Source organism: Neodiprion lecontei, chromosome 4 (genome assembly GCF_021901455.1).
Source record: "Neodiprion lecontei isolate iyNeoLeco1 chromosome 4, iyNeoLeco1.1, whole genome shotgun sequence".
Taxonomy (NCBI): Eukaryota; Metazoa; Arthropoda; class Insecta; order Hymenoptera; family Diprionidae; genus Neodiprion; species Neodiprion lecontei.
The window spans coordinates 4,029,299-4,043,667 of NC_060263.1; the positions used below are offsets into that span (position 1 = coordinate 4,029,299).

Here is a 14,369-nt window from a genome sequence, read left to right on the forward strand (position 1 = left end):
CTGCTGTACATGCGGCTTGTATCTACGTGTATAATAATACATTACAATATATGTATAATATTAACCACGGTCAGTAACAACTCGGCCCATATAATATTTATTAGATATTTCTTTATCGATCAAGCTATACGACCAGTATCTCGAGATTGTAATTCTCGCTTAATATCCGTTCTCTACGTAACGTCACTCCTGTATCCACCACCTCCTTATCGTCATCATCGTCATCGTCGTCATCGTCATTATCGTCACTTCAGTCTCCTTTCTCTCGCTCCTTCGCGCATTTTCTCTCTCTCTCTCTCTCTCTCTCTCTCTCTCTCTCTCTCTTTCCTCTTTGCTTTTATTTCGCATTGTCAGCTTTTGCCTGTGCATATACACATAGCTGTATGCCTGCGCACACACACACTCGCACGCATACGTATGGCCTACGTACCTATAACAGCTGAGGAAAACAATGCGCCGGGGAAGTATCAACCGCTCGAGAGAGAGAGCGAGAGCAAGAGAAAGCAATGGAAAAGATAGATGGATGGATAGGCAGAGAGATAAAAGGCGGAGAGAGAAAAAGGCACGGTGAAATCAACCCCCCTTCCATCTATCTTTCTCTCTTTTCTCTCTTTCCTCTCTTTCCCTTCTTAATTTTTTATTTATCTACTGCCCATTTTTTTTTTTTTTTTTCTTGCATCTACTTTCATCTCTCAACTCTCTTCTTTCGATATCTTTTCTAGCTTCGGTTTTAATCTTGTTGTTGATCGTACTGCGATTTGTCGTATACCCGTACACATTCCATGTTATACGTACAATATCTATATACCGCCTGAGGGGACCTCTCCCAGGGCAAATAAACGCTTCTCTCTCTCTTGCGTTCATCCCCTTAAACACCTTCGATGCCCGTAGGTTGAGAATAAATTGGAGCGCGACATTTCGACGATGTGGAAGATATTGTAAAAATTTACGCTTGGGGTCGAATGTTTCATATTTTTTTTTTTTTCTTTTTCTTTTATTTTTGTTTCATTTTTTCTTTACGGATGTTTTCGTACGATTTTCCGCGTTTTTCCATACGTATGTGTCGGGATTGCATGAAACGACCTCTACGTATAGCGGAGAACGACAAGCCTCCCCTCACCTCGTATAGATTTTCCGTTGGCGCTCGGTCGCTCGGCGTAGGCAGGGAGCGAGTGAAAGAGTGAGAGAGAAAGAGAGAGAGAAAAAGAGAGAAAGAGAGAGAGAGAGAGCCGGAGAGAGACGGCGAGGTAGAAGGGGGATTCAGAAAAGTTGAGTTTCGTACGGCCCGAAAAACCGCCCCTCTCTTTCCTCGATCGCGCGGGGTTCGTTCGTTCGTTTGCGGCGTGTACGAAATGGGGTGCGGAATCGCTTATATATATGTATACATATATATATATATATATAGATATATATGTTACGCTCTGCGATGATCTCAACTTTGCCTCATCTACAATACATGCGTTCTATAATACAAACGAATGTGGAAATTAACAACAACAACAATAACAATAATAATAATAGAAAAAAGAAAAGAAAAGCCTAGGAAATAAATTGTATAACAATAAGCTTCTACAAGCAATAAAAGAAAAAAAAAAATACAAAAGTAAATTAGATAAGAGTCGTATTCCGTAACGATTATTCGAAAGTTTGAATTTGGTTATTGCACAAGAATTTATATATACGTACGTACTATATTCCCGATTTTTTTATTCTTTTCTATTTTCTCGAGATTTTTAATCTGGTCAACTGGTTGAAAATTAATCAAAAGAATAGAAAAGAAAAAAAAAAATTAAATTAAAAAAATAAAACCCATTTACACGTATAAATAGACATATAAATATATACACATGCCGAAGGTATGTACCGTAGAAGAATACAGGATACAGAAAATGATATTAATACGACGATCTATCCAACGGCGCATATAATATAACGAGATCTTCGAGAAGAGCTCGTGGGTTTTGGATCGTGAGGGAGTGGGAGAAAAGGAGGATCGAGCGGCGAGAACGGCGGAGGAGGTTTCAGAGTTTTCGTCCCTGTGAAAACTGGTTTCAGAGGATTTGACGTACCTTCCTTCGGAGAGGATCGACTTCGACTATGTATTATACGTAATATATAGAGTAATCTACGAGCAAACGCTGTAGCTTTTTTCGTCTCAGCGCAACATGGCAAGTCTGCTTAGGATATCGCATATGTGTAATATAATAATTTACGTATCATCGTATTTAGTAAGCGTTGAGAGTTTTTAAATTTCTCCGTAATTCCAATGTGAACGAGCGAGACGCGCGGCGACTATGTATTAATAATATCGAGCTCGTGCTACGCGGAAATTATTATTGTTGCTGTTGTTGTTGTCCTTTCGTCGTATAACGTGAACAATAAATAATTACACGTACCTAGACAAGATGATTTATTCTCAACTGTCCTTATAATTACATCCCCTGTGCACGATTATACATTGTTAGTTTGGTACGAGGGTGAAGTTAACAACGTTAATTTATCGAAACGTTGAAAAAAATTTGATAAAAAAAAAAAAAACAACAACCTATTTTTCACGTTTAGAATAGGTACCTGACAATCCGTAAAGTTGCGATATGAGCGACTTTTTCCAAAATTGGCAATCGTTACAACAACGTTGAAAAAAAAAAGAAAAAAACTTCGGTCCTATATATACACATATAGTTTAGTTTCGTTATTCGAGTCACGGCTATAAGTCCATTCTTCCCGTCGCACGCGTGCCACGTACAATGAATTCGAGTAACCATAAATAAAGGGAAAAACAAAACAGAGAAAACAAATAAATAAATAAATAAAAATAAACTCGTTTTTTCTCCTTCTTTCCTTGTACAACATTTTTTGACTTACGAAATTTTCAAAAAATTATAAACTTTTCGCTGTTGTTTCTATTACTATTCGATATGTTGTAGCATAAGGCAGCTTGGGGTGTAGCACCACCGGCTTAAAATTAAGCAGAGCGTCAGGGGTGGAGGGATGGGTTGGAATACGGGGGTACGAGAATGAATCGATATATTCGCGAGGCTTGCTGAATCCAACTTGAAACTTTCGATCGATGAAACGAGCCGGCGAACGAACGAGTTGCGTTACGTATCATACGATCCCCCCTACACCCCCACACCCCTCGAGCCACCCCAAGAGTTTTTTTCTCTCTCGCCCTTTTTCTCTCGTTCTTTATAACTGAGCGCAACGCGATTATTATTGTTAATATTGATATTATTATTGTTGTTGTTGTTATTACTATTATTATTATTATTATGCGACATGTCTCTGACAATAAGAAATACAGGTAGAGAAGGAACATCATTATTCTTCTTGATCCTAGCCGAACAAAAAAAAAAAAAAAAAAATACGTTTCATTTTAGGTTCAGGTTTTAGCTACCGAGTAGAGAGGACAAATTATGTGTGACGTCACCGCGCGAGGGGATGCAGCAAAAAAAATTTCAGTCGCGTCGCGTTACGTTACTAGTTTCTCTTATCTATATATGTATGTACATACATTCTCCGTACGTTGAAAATTCATTTTGACGCCTAAATAAAAGAAAGAAGAAAAAAAGAAAAAAAAAATCTGTCGTAAAATTTTTCGAAGATCATGTATTTCGTTACAGGGGTTAATTTTTACCGTCCCTCCCCTGTATGCAGGCACATAACAACATGTAATACAGTTTCGATTCGATTCGTTTCGTTCGACAGGCGCACGTGGGTGGCTCCACTTCGCCGAGCCGCCGCGGCGGCGGCGCCAGCGTCCAATTAACCCCTACGCTGTGTACTACAACCGGCGTACTATATACCCTCTACGTGCATGCATATATGTGTATGCATGCGTGTTTCCAACTTATAGTCTCTCTGTGTTACGTCGAGAGGAGGATGAGGAGGATGAGGAGGAGGAGGAGGAGGTGGAGGAGGAGGGGCGAAGAGGAGGAGGTGAAGGGGGAAGAGGAGGGGGAGGCTCGCGCACGCGCCTTCCATTTGCGAAACCCCTCCCCCTCCCCCTCGCGCCCCTTTACTCTACCCACACTACCCCCGAAAAAAAAAAAAAAAAAAAATGCCACCCCCTCCCACATCCCCCATCACACGGAGATTATCGCTAGGTTAATATTTTAAGGTACACCCCTCTCTGCGCCCCCTCCCCCCCTCCCCGTCGACCCTTGGCAGCGGCATGTTGTTATACGTGCATAACTATATATATATACGCGTTATTTATACGCACATGTACAATGTTATAACTGCAACGATAGGATCAGCGGTCGTAATTCACGCGAGGATATATCGTCGTCGGGGTGTTTTTTATTTTTTTTTTTTTTTTTGCATTTATTTATTCGTTTATTACATTTTTTTTTTCTTATTTTTTTTTGGAATCCGAATTTCTATAACCGCAATAATTCCAACGTTGTTTCGTTTGCTGCATTTTTTTTTTTTTTTTTTCCCCACTAAACTGATCTTCGTTCTTTCTTTCTGTTTACGTTTATTACAGGTGAAAGATAACTTGTTTTATTCATTTCTCGAACTTGACTTTCACGGGGATTACGTTGGAAGAAATGTTGGTACGGGAGGGTAAAATTGTCGTTAGCAGCTGCGCAGGTTGTTGCGTAACTTTGATATGGTATTTGAATTACGAGGATGTGGTTGATATTAATAACGTTGCTGCAACACCGACGCATGTTTAAGAAAAATAGCTAATTCGCCGACTTAGGAATGTCCGAGATTCGGTTACACAGTTATTTGAAATAAAATATACCTAGTTTAATTTTGAAAAGCCGGCTCTTTGATAGTCGTTTTTAAATAATAACGTCGTTGACTTTTTAACGTCAGGTTTCGTTGCGTTAACGTTACTATGCTAAGCCTGATCATATTGGATCACAGTTGTGCCGATTTATCGACGAAGATAAAACAGACCGAAACAAAAATGAAAAATAAATAGAAAATAGAAAATACCGTAAACTATATACGTACAACTAAAAATATTTATTCGTAGTCAAGGGCTTTGGGATGTATCAACTCACTTGAAACGGTGTACAATAAACAAAATATCGGTATTTAAGCGGTTCTGTGTGACGGACAAAAACCAAGAGGAAACAGAAAAATTGCAGAATCATTTTATTTCATTTTAGACATATGACAAGTTTGATACATACATATCGTTCTACATAATATTAATTCTAAAAATCCAAAGGTCTAAATCACGTTCACCCCTGGGAGTATTTTGTTTTTTTTTCCATATACTTTTTCCTTTCTTATCATTACTTTTGCGCAAAAACAAATATCTATAAAGTGTCATAAATATCACAAACTTGTATCCCGACAGCTCGTTTACATACATGTAAATAATTATTTTTTTTTTTTTAAACAACAGCTGTTAAACAGAGAGACTGTTTACTGTGTACGTGTGTGTGAGAGTGGGCGACGCGGCAAAGACCGAAAAGACAAGTCGAAGATAATCTCTCTGGGAACAGAAGCCAGCTATAAGGCTGGAATGTAGAATGCGATGAAAGCGCAGCCACCTGTACACCGGGCATTATTCCACGACTCGTGCAAAGAGAGAGAGAGAGAGGGATAGCAGAGGCTGCTAGCACGTGGTTGAAAATATGAAAAGCGCCAGTTTCGAAGGGTGAAATGTGTACGCGTACCCATGTGGCTTCGTGTTCGATTTATAACCGTGGTTGGGAGTTTATAGCTATCGAGAGAAAAGAGAGAGAGAGAGAGAGAGAGAGAGAGAGAGAGAGAGAGAGAGAGAGAGAGAGAGAGAGAGAGACGAAGTGGCCTTTCTCAGCGAATTTGCATACGACAACAATCCTCCGGAGAAGAGTAAGCTAGGATAAGATAAGATGAGATAAAAGAGGAAAGAGAAGATATAGCAAAGAGAAACGAGAGATTGATGAGCGGTAGCGCCACCTGCCTAAGAACGCGGGAATCCCGAAGTGACGAAGAGGGAAGTTGGACGTTTTTCAGTGGAGGAGGAGGTGGAGGAGGAGGAGGAGGACCCTCCGATAGCCGTTGTATCGGTGGACGGTGATCTTTCCTCCACCACCACCACGTGGCGACTAATTTGTCAGTCAGGCAGGCGGCGAGATATTTCATGACTACTATATAGGAGACACACGGAACCCAAGCGAACGACCACCACTCGTCTCTCATCTCTCGGCACGCGACACAATCTCGAGTTAAATAACCGCCGCGACTGACGAACCGAGTCTCTGCACGTATCGGAGGGAATGAGGAAAAGGAGGGAGGGAGGATTCCGACCACCGCTCTCGGTCAACTATGCGATGAGATCACGGTTCAGAACCGATTGCGACCCGTGCGAGGATCGGATGACTCTCGACTCTCCTTGTCGTCGCATTCGAGTTGTAACGCGCGCGCGTAAACGCGATGCGAGAACACGCGTTTCACGCGCAGGTGTAACGAGTAAACGATTTCCGGAGAAACATGTTCTCAACGTTGACTATGCGCGAATCACCGAGTACGAGGTAAAAGAAAAAAGGGAGGTAATTGTTTACCGGAGCCAAAAAGAAAGAAAAAAAAAAACCAAAAAATTATGTATACCGTGTAACGTGTGTCGATATTATTTATACACGATACACGTACGGTAGATATATGATGAGGAAACACGAGGTTGAACTTTAGTAACGTTAATCGTAAGGGTAGAAATGATTACGTTTTGCTTTTTATGGATCCACTGACGCAACGAATCTCTGTCAATCCTGAAATTGCCAAAGTAATCGGATGCTTCGCGTTGCAGTAGCGTTAAGAAACTTCGCGACACGTCCTGACATCGGCGGCGGGGGGTTGAAATTTTCTTATATAACATTATGATTTTTGTTCTATCACGTTATTGCCACCGAAACCACGTTAACAACAGTTGCGACGCAACGTTACCAACTCAAACGCGACAAAAATACACGCGGGTTCCACGTGCGGATCTTTCAAACCCTCGTCTCCCGCCCCGCCCACGGATAAAGTTTTATTGTAGGGGTTGGGGGTGGTGGAGGTGGACGTCACGACGCGAGTGTCGGGGTAGGAGGTGGGGATGAAAGGTAGCAGGGGTTGCTCTCGACCACGTGTGTTTGTTCGCCAGGACACGTCAAATACGCCGCTGTGACGCGAAGCGACGCGACGATGCTCGATTTGAAACGTAAACCTTCGCGCACCCCGGCGATTTGTAACCCCACGTGATTTCTTACCCTTCTCTCTCTCTCTCACTCTCTCTCTATCTTTATCTTCACACTTGCTCGTTCTTTTCTTTCACGCGTTTCTTCGCCCACACAATAATTAACTGATGTATTCATCTACTTCTATCTACTGCCTATCTATCGATCTATCTGTTAGTTTGTTTACTTATTCGTGTCGTTTCATTTTCAATTATAATATTATTATACAATATTTCTCTATTCATTTTTACATCTACATCTACTTTCACCCCTCTTTTTATAATTTTCGTTACTGCGTTTACTCGTGTTTCTAATGTTTTTTTCCAACATCGCCACGGGCATAATAAACATTGTCTATCTATCTGCAAATCACTCCTATATATATCTATATATACGTATATTTACGTACGTGCGATATTAGAATTTTCAAAGTAACTTCAATGCGGTTTTCATTTTCTTTTCTTCAAACACTTTGTCATCTTGCTTTACAATATAACCTCAACGTTTTCAACGTTCATTTTCCTCTTCTTTTCTTTTTTTTAATCACGAGTCGAATTATCCTTCAGTTTCATAACCGTGTTGTTCGAGAGACACGAGAGAAGAAAAAACAAAAAAAAAAAAACGTTTTTCATTCAAATTGTTTTCCTCGTTAAATTGCAAGAAAATTATCTCCGTATACGACGTACAAAGAACTTGTAATTACTTTTTTTTTCTCTCTTTCGAAGACGATCATATTCATACGCGTAGGTGGCAGGCATATTTATTTGTCCTGTGTTATACTTTCGTAACAACCCGAGACGTTGCGATTCTGCGATTATTTTATTTCACAGGTGAGCAACGACATTTTCGTCCTGCAATCTGTGAAAATTTCCACAACGATAAAAGAAAGAAAAAAAGAAGAAGAAAAAAAAAAACAATGCAAAATCCATCCAATTCCTCACAGATGTCGATTATACCTATTTGTTTACTTTACATGCCAATAAATACTATGCAGAGAACAAATTACATGTAAAAAAAAGAGGGGGAGAGGAGAGAGAATGAATGAATGAATGAATAATTAAATAATCAAAATCAAAAATCAAAAAAAAAATCAAATAATTAAATAATCATTTTCATCCTGAAAGAAAGCCTCATGAATCGCGTTTGGACAGAGCCGTCGTCGTTAAGCATTGACACGGCAGTGAATAAAATAACAATACCGCGTTGCGTCGCACCGTTCGCAATTGCACCTCGTTGGGAGAGGAGGTTTGAACCTCGCCGGTATCCGAGCCGAATCCGACTGAACTGCATTGGAAGCGACAAAGTGCATCGGCCCGTTGGTGCAACAGCAGCAGCAGCAGGAGGAACATAAAGTGAGGCCGACGCGGACGCAAGAGGGAGAAACAAGGAGGGGAAGGAGGGGGAGGAGCTAGGGGATACGAGGGAGGGGGATAGGGGAGAATATCTACCTAGCCGATACAGAGATAAACATGTGTACATATATATACATATATATATAATATGTATATATAGCGGAGGAAGAGGAAGAGAAAGAAGAGGAGGAGGAGGAGTAGCCAGACAAGTGTAACAAGAATGAACCACCAGCACAGCGTGCGATTCTGTTATTCAACCTGATTGTGACCCGATGTATGCACGTTGCATACCTACATTTTGTAATTATTACATAATAAGCGAGTGTATGCGATACAGGTGTGCTTGCAGATATTGTAAATTTTTATTCCGATACATTGTTTTTTCTCTATGTTTTTCTTTTTGTTTTATAATATATATATATATATATATTTTTTTTCATACGCGAGAACGCGGTGTAGGGTAAAACGCGCGCCTTTCGTGCAAATATCGAAAAATTTTGAATCGTTTGAATAGACTTTGAGGCAAGTGTCCTGGTAGATTTCGAAGTGTGTGAGAATGTGCCTCGCACACTCATTCCGTACAGCGATTCTCGACGAAAAAATAGAAAAAAAAAAAAAAAGAAAAAAAACTCCGATGCATTTTTTCATTGTCGCGGAAATAAACATAAAAAAAAAAAAGACAAGAGAGTTTCTTCGTCGTCGAGTGAAAATGTGTCGGGACGTTTTTTGTTTTTTTTTTTTTTTGTTTTCTTATTAACAAGCGAACTTCGATATTTTTTGCGAGATATACAAGTCAGCGTCGAAATCGACCAAGGCACCTCGCTCCTGCAACACGTACAACGTGTTAAAATACGATAATGCCCCGCTTCGAAGCTCAAATTCGGCTAAATTTCTTACAACACGCGTACACCCATAATTTTCAAATTGAAATGCAAGAGAAAAATAAAAAAAAAAAAAAAAAACATATAACAAATATAAACGATACACAATATAAATATATACGCGTTATATTACATATATACTTATATTACAAACCCTCGGAGAGATGTGTAAACAAGTATGTATAAGTGTAAAAAGTAGCATCTATCAATTGCTCGTATGTACCTATATACATATTGTATTATTGTCAGTTGTTGCTTCTGCTCTATTCTCTCTCTCTCTCTCTCTCTCTCTCTGTGTCTTTGCTTCGTCGCGGCTCTCTTTTCAGCAAACGTCCTCGTTTTGCGTGCGTGTCCGTACCGACAGAGCTACTCGCTGTTGGATTCGATGTAGCGGTAAGTGCACGGTGCAACAGCGAGCAAGACTGGGTTATAACTGCAGCAGGCGTGCGTACTATAGGTTGCAGAGGCACGTGTCGCCAAAGGTGCCGCAGCACGTGGTGCCTCAATTCCTTATATATATATATTTACTTCAATTATATATATATATATATATATACATATCGTTCTATGTTATATAAAGATATCGCCGCCGCCGCCGCTGCCGTGTCAAGAATCCCGAACCTATCCGAACTTGCCCGAATCTGTACGGTAATACCCTAACCTAACCTGACCCGAACTTGGCCTGATAAAAAATAAACTTCTTTTATCTTTAAAATTTCTTTGATTGATTATTTTTCCGTCGTTTCATTCAAGTATGAAAGTTATTGCGCAAAGTGTGCGCGCGTACGTATTTACGTACGCATGTACGTATAACACAGGTGGCAGCCGACAAAAGATCTCTGCCAACACAAAGTACGTCACGCTTTACATCTCCACGTATTATCAAACTTCTGTTCTTGCATATTTTCTTCTTCCTTGTTCACTTTTCGTTTTCTTTGATGATAGTAATAATAAAAGTAATAATAATAATAAAAAGACTCGAGTAAATTTTCTAAAAAAATAAAACTGACGCACAAATAAATTAAGAAAAAAGAAAAAGACATTCAAAGGAAAAGCAAAAAGAAAACAAAACCGGCACCGGGAACAACTTCTCGTCTTTCGTAAACTTGTATAATCTATTGACAATACGATTCTTCGCTATTACAATATTACAACGCGTTATGCAAGTCGGAGGCATTGTACGCGTATTTAAAAACAACATATTACAATATGTGAAAACTCGATTACGCATTGCAATCACAAGTCACCAAATACTATACAACACAACCTCGTACATGCTATGTTACATACGTGTTTATAATATATATATATATATATATATATATATACACATGTGCCGAAGTAGCGTATGTATATATATAACATGCATATTCAGTGATCGTTGTGGCAGGTAGTCGTCGTCGTTCGTCGTGACACACATCGCGCATTATTATACGCGCGTAAATCAAGACCACGTGTTTTACGGCAAAACTTGACATATGTACATACATATGTGTATACATATATATATATATATACGTATGCACGCACGTATACATATATTATATAGGTATTACACACACACGCGCGCAAAGTAACGTACAACGTGGTAAGCCGGGCGAATTTATGAATGGAGGGTAGCGCTACGGAATGCCGAGAGATTCCGGGGGGGGGGGGGGGGGGTCAAAAGCGGGACAAGGTGGAAGAGGAGGAGGAGGGGGGTGTTATTTCGGTAGAGGGGGCAAAGAAGATCTACTGACAGATCGTGTGTCGATAACTCTGGTTAATGGGACCTATGAGTTCACTAACGCTGCTGTGCACTGCAGGAGGAGCCAGCGATTCTCCAGTCGTTGTGTGATAATAGTTTGTTTTACTCTTGTTGCAGAAGTGGTGAGAGAACAAGGCGAAGGAGGAGGAGGAGGAGGATGAGAAGGGGGTTACAACGGAGGTGAGTGTTTAGCGTACTTTTGGTATCTTGGTCAACGTCGCGAGGGTGGAAATAAGATAAATATTAAAAAACAAACAACCAAATACGATGTTTCTGCGTTTAATGAATTACAGAGAAAAAGATTACGGGGAAAAAAAATAAAAACTTTCTCGATATATATATGTATTTATATTTATTATAAACCGTATGTATAACACCTTTTTTACCTCTATATTTTGTACGTTACGTAAACGTATACATGAGACGCGAATCAATGATTGCATTTCAAAATTTATCAATGTGACATATTTTGTGTGTGTATAAAGTCGACGACAGGTTAAGCATGCACGGAGAGAATAAAAGAGTAGATTCTATCCAAAAGTCCGGGAAAAGAATGACGAATAAGGTTTTTCGACGAAATATACTTTAGTATAATGCAACAATAGGAAACCTTGGAAACAATGAAAACCATTGTATGCAGACTGAAATCTGCTATATACATATATTCGTAGTAAAAAATATAGTTGCCACGGGTGGTAGTTTCTTTTTTTTTTTTTTGTTTTTTTTTTTTGTTTTTCTTTTAGCGAGAAACCTTCACGCGTCGCCTCTTTTCCAACAGTTTTGAGTGAAATCAGCTTTTCTTGTTTTCACCATGTAAAATAAATATACAATATTTATGACGAAATTTGAAACAGATTTTTACCAACTGTATATTCGTTGTATATATGTATATTATTTTTTTTTTTTGTTTTCGGTGTATTTTTATACGGAATTCACGCCGCGCTATCATCATCATCATCGTCGTCGTTTTGACTGTATGATATTCGCTATTTGTCACAAGGACTGAGAACCGCTGTGCCTAAACGATTACGTAACGCACAACGAGTGTCGGTACGAAGAAGTCTCGCTGCACATTCGGTGAACAACTTATATACGTACGTAAATACATACATAAACGCATACACGACATCCATGCGTACTTGACGAAATTAATGCTGCGCGTTACGCATGTACGCATATATATATATATATATATATATATATATATATATATATATATATATATATGTGCATGTGTGTGTGTGTGCGTGTGTGTCAACGTGTATCTCAACATACTTGCAGAGGTCCGCTTGGCAGACGACGGTTACACGTTATACGTTGACGTTGACGTTGACGTTGACGCTGAACTTGCTTGCCGCATACACACTTGCTGGCATGCTTCGAGAGTTAAGGGAAAACAATAATGCGTACTTCAACTTCTACCAAGTTGTATTATCATCTTTCTTATAAGGCGGTGTGCGTGAATCCATCATACGACGCATTATTTAAACGCAACATTTCTGTTATAAACTGCGGGATATCGCATTTAAGGACACGCGCGGGAATTAACGAAACTCGCGACAAACGCATATTATTTATAATACACCGCATGCGGTGATTTTTTAATTGCAAAATTTTAGCAAGTAAACGTTTATGGTAAAACAATATAGATGATAGAAATAACGGGGTTATCGTGAAATTATTTTTCTTCCCCCCGTTATATCAAACGTAGTGTTGAGCATGGAAAATCGTGAGACCAAGATAACGAAAAAGGAGAGAGAGAGAGAGAGAGAGAGAAGAACAAAAGAGCAAATCAAGAACAAAATTGAAACCGTGCGTTAGGTGATTGCTGAGAAAATCATTCTTATCGTAAAAATTAAGTATAAAACAAACGGCAACAAGAAAAAATAAAGGTCAAATTTTTCGTTTGGTATATTCAAAAGGTTACTTGGCCCGTTTCGCCCGAATGAAATCCCACAGGAGTTGACGTTACAACGAATATTTATTGACGAACAATAGGCTTTCAAATTTCAAACAGCCACAGGAAGGTTGGTTATTTAGAGAGGACGTTTGATACGCATATAATGTGTCTAACTTATCGATCGGACCTTAGTCTAACTATTTTTCACCTAGGTTAAACAACGTTCCATTGTTCGTATCGTAGGTACGAAAGTTTGTAGATAAATTGTAAATAAATTAAGAGCAGAAAAAAAGAAAAAAAAAGAGAACAAGCCGTCTCGCACACATATAATGTGTCTAACTTGTCGATCGTACCTTAAGCCTAATTATTTTGCATCTAGGTTACAACATTCCATTCTTCGTATCGAGCGTACCAAAATTTGTAGATAAATTGTAAATAAAAGGAAAGGAAAGAAAAGAAAAGAAATAGAGGGAGAGGGGGAGGGGGAGGAACAGAAAAGTGTAAAAACGAAATCATGAGGAATTCTTGTTGTTGTCGTTGTTTATCGTTGTTCCCGTTCCCATAGCGACGGCTGTCCCGATGGCTAGTCGTCGTAACCAACTCCGCGGCATATTATTATTCCCTTCTCTTTTCTCGCTTACCGATTGTAAGCTACCACAGACAGCTACGAGTCCGCTCGCTGGAAGTTAGCAGTCGTCGGCGCGCGTTAAGTTTCCTCCACGGGCGGCCGAGTATAGAAGAGAAGTCCGTCGCCCCCCCCCCCCCCCCCGGACCCTCCGCCGCCCCCGACGACCCGCTACCGCTTCGCCTCGCCTCGCCTCGCCAAGGAAACGCGGGATTGCTCGAATTCAAACAACTGCACACGAGGTTACCACGCGTCAAATCTGACGTCTTGCCGAGAGGCGTGTAGAAAAATACGCGGTGTGAAAAAACCGCGATTCAAATTTTTCCCGCCGTTTCGCACGTTTACTACCAGTTTCAAACTGATCGAACGGCGTTGAAACAAGACGAAACAAAAAAAAAAAAAAAAACAAGTTCGTCGTCGAATCCGCGTTAATTTCTTACAACGGCGGTCTTTCGAACAACGCGCTTTTGGTCGGTTCGTTTGATTCGTTGGTACAAAGTTTCTCAACGATATTCGAAAACTCGTTTCTACGCTCCGGGGCCCCAATGATCGTCATTTTCTTGGGGCGATATTGCATCTCGGCCTTACTCTCTTGCAACGACGTTATTAACGAGCCTGTGTGTACGTCACGATGTACACCCAACTAGGTTCCTCGAATTTATCGACTATTGTCAAAGTCTAATATTGCAGAGTCCGTTGTT

General features: G+C 39.9%; 1 protein-coding gene across 1 annotated transcript in view; it reads right to left on the reverse strand.

Annotated features, from left to right (window-relative positions):
- LOC107222994 (histone H3.v1) overlaps positions 1 to 14,369 on the reverse strand; it is a 36,427-nt gene that overhangs the window by 20,539 nt on the left and 1,519 nt on the right.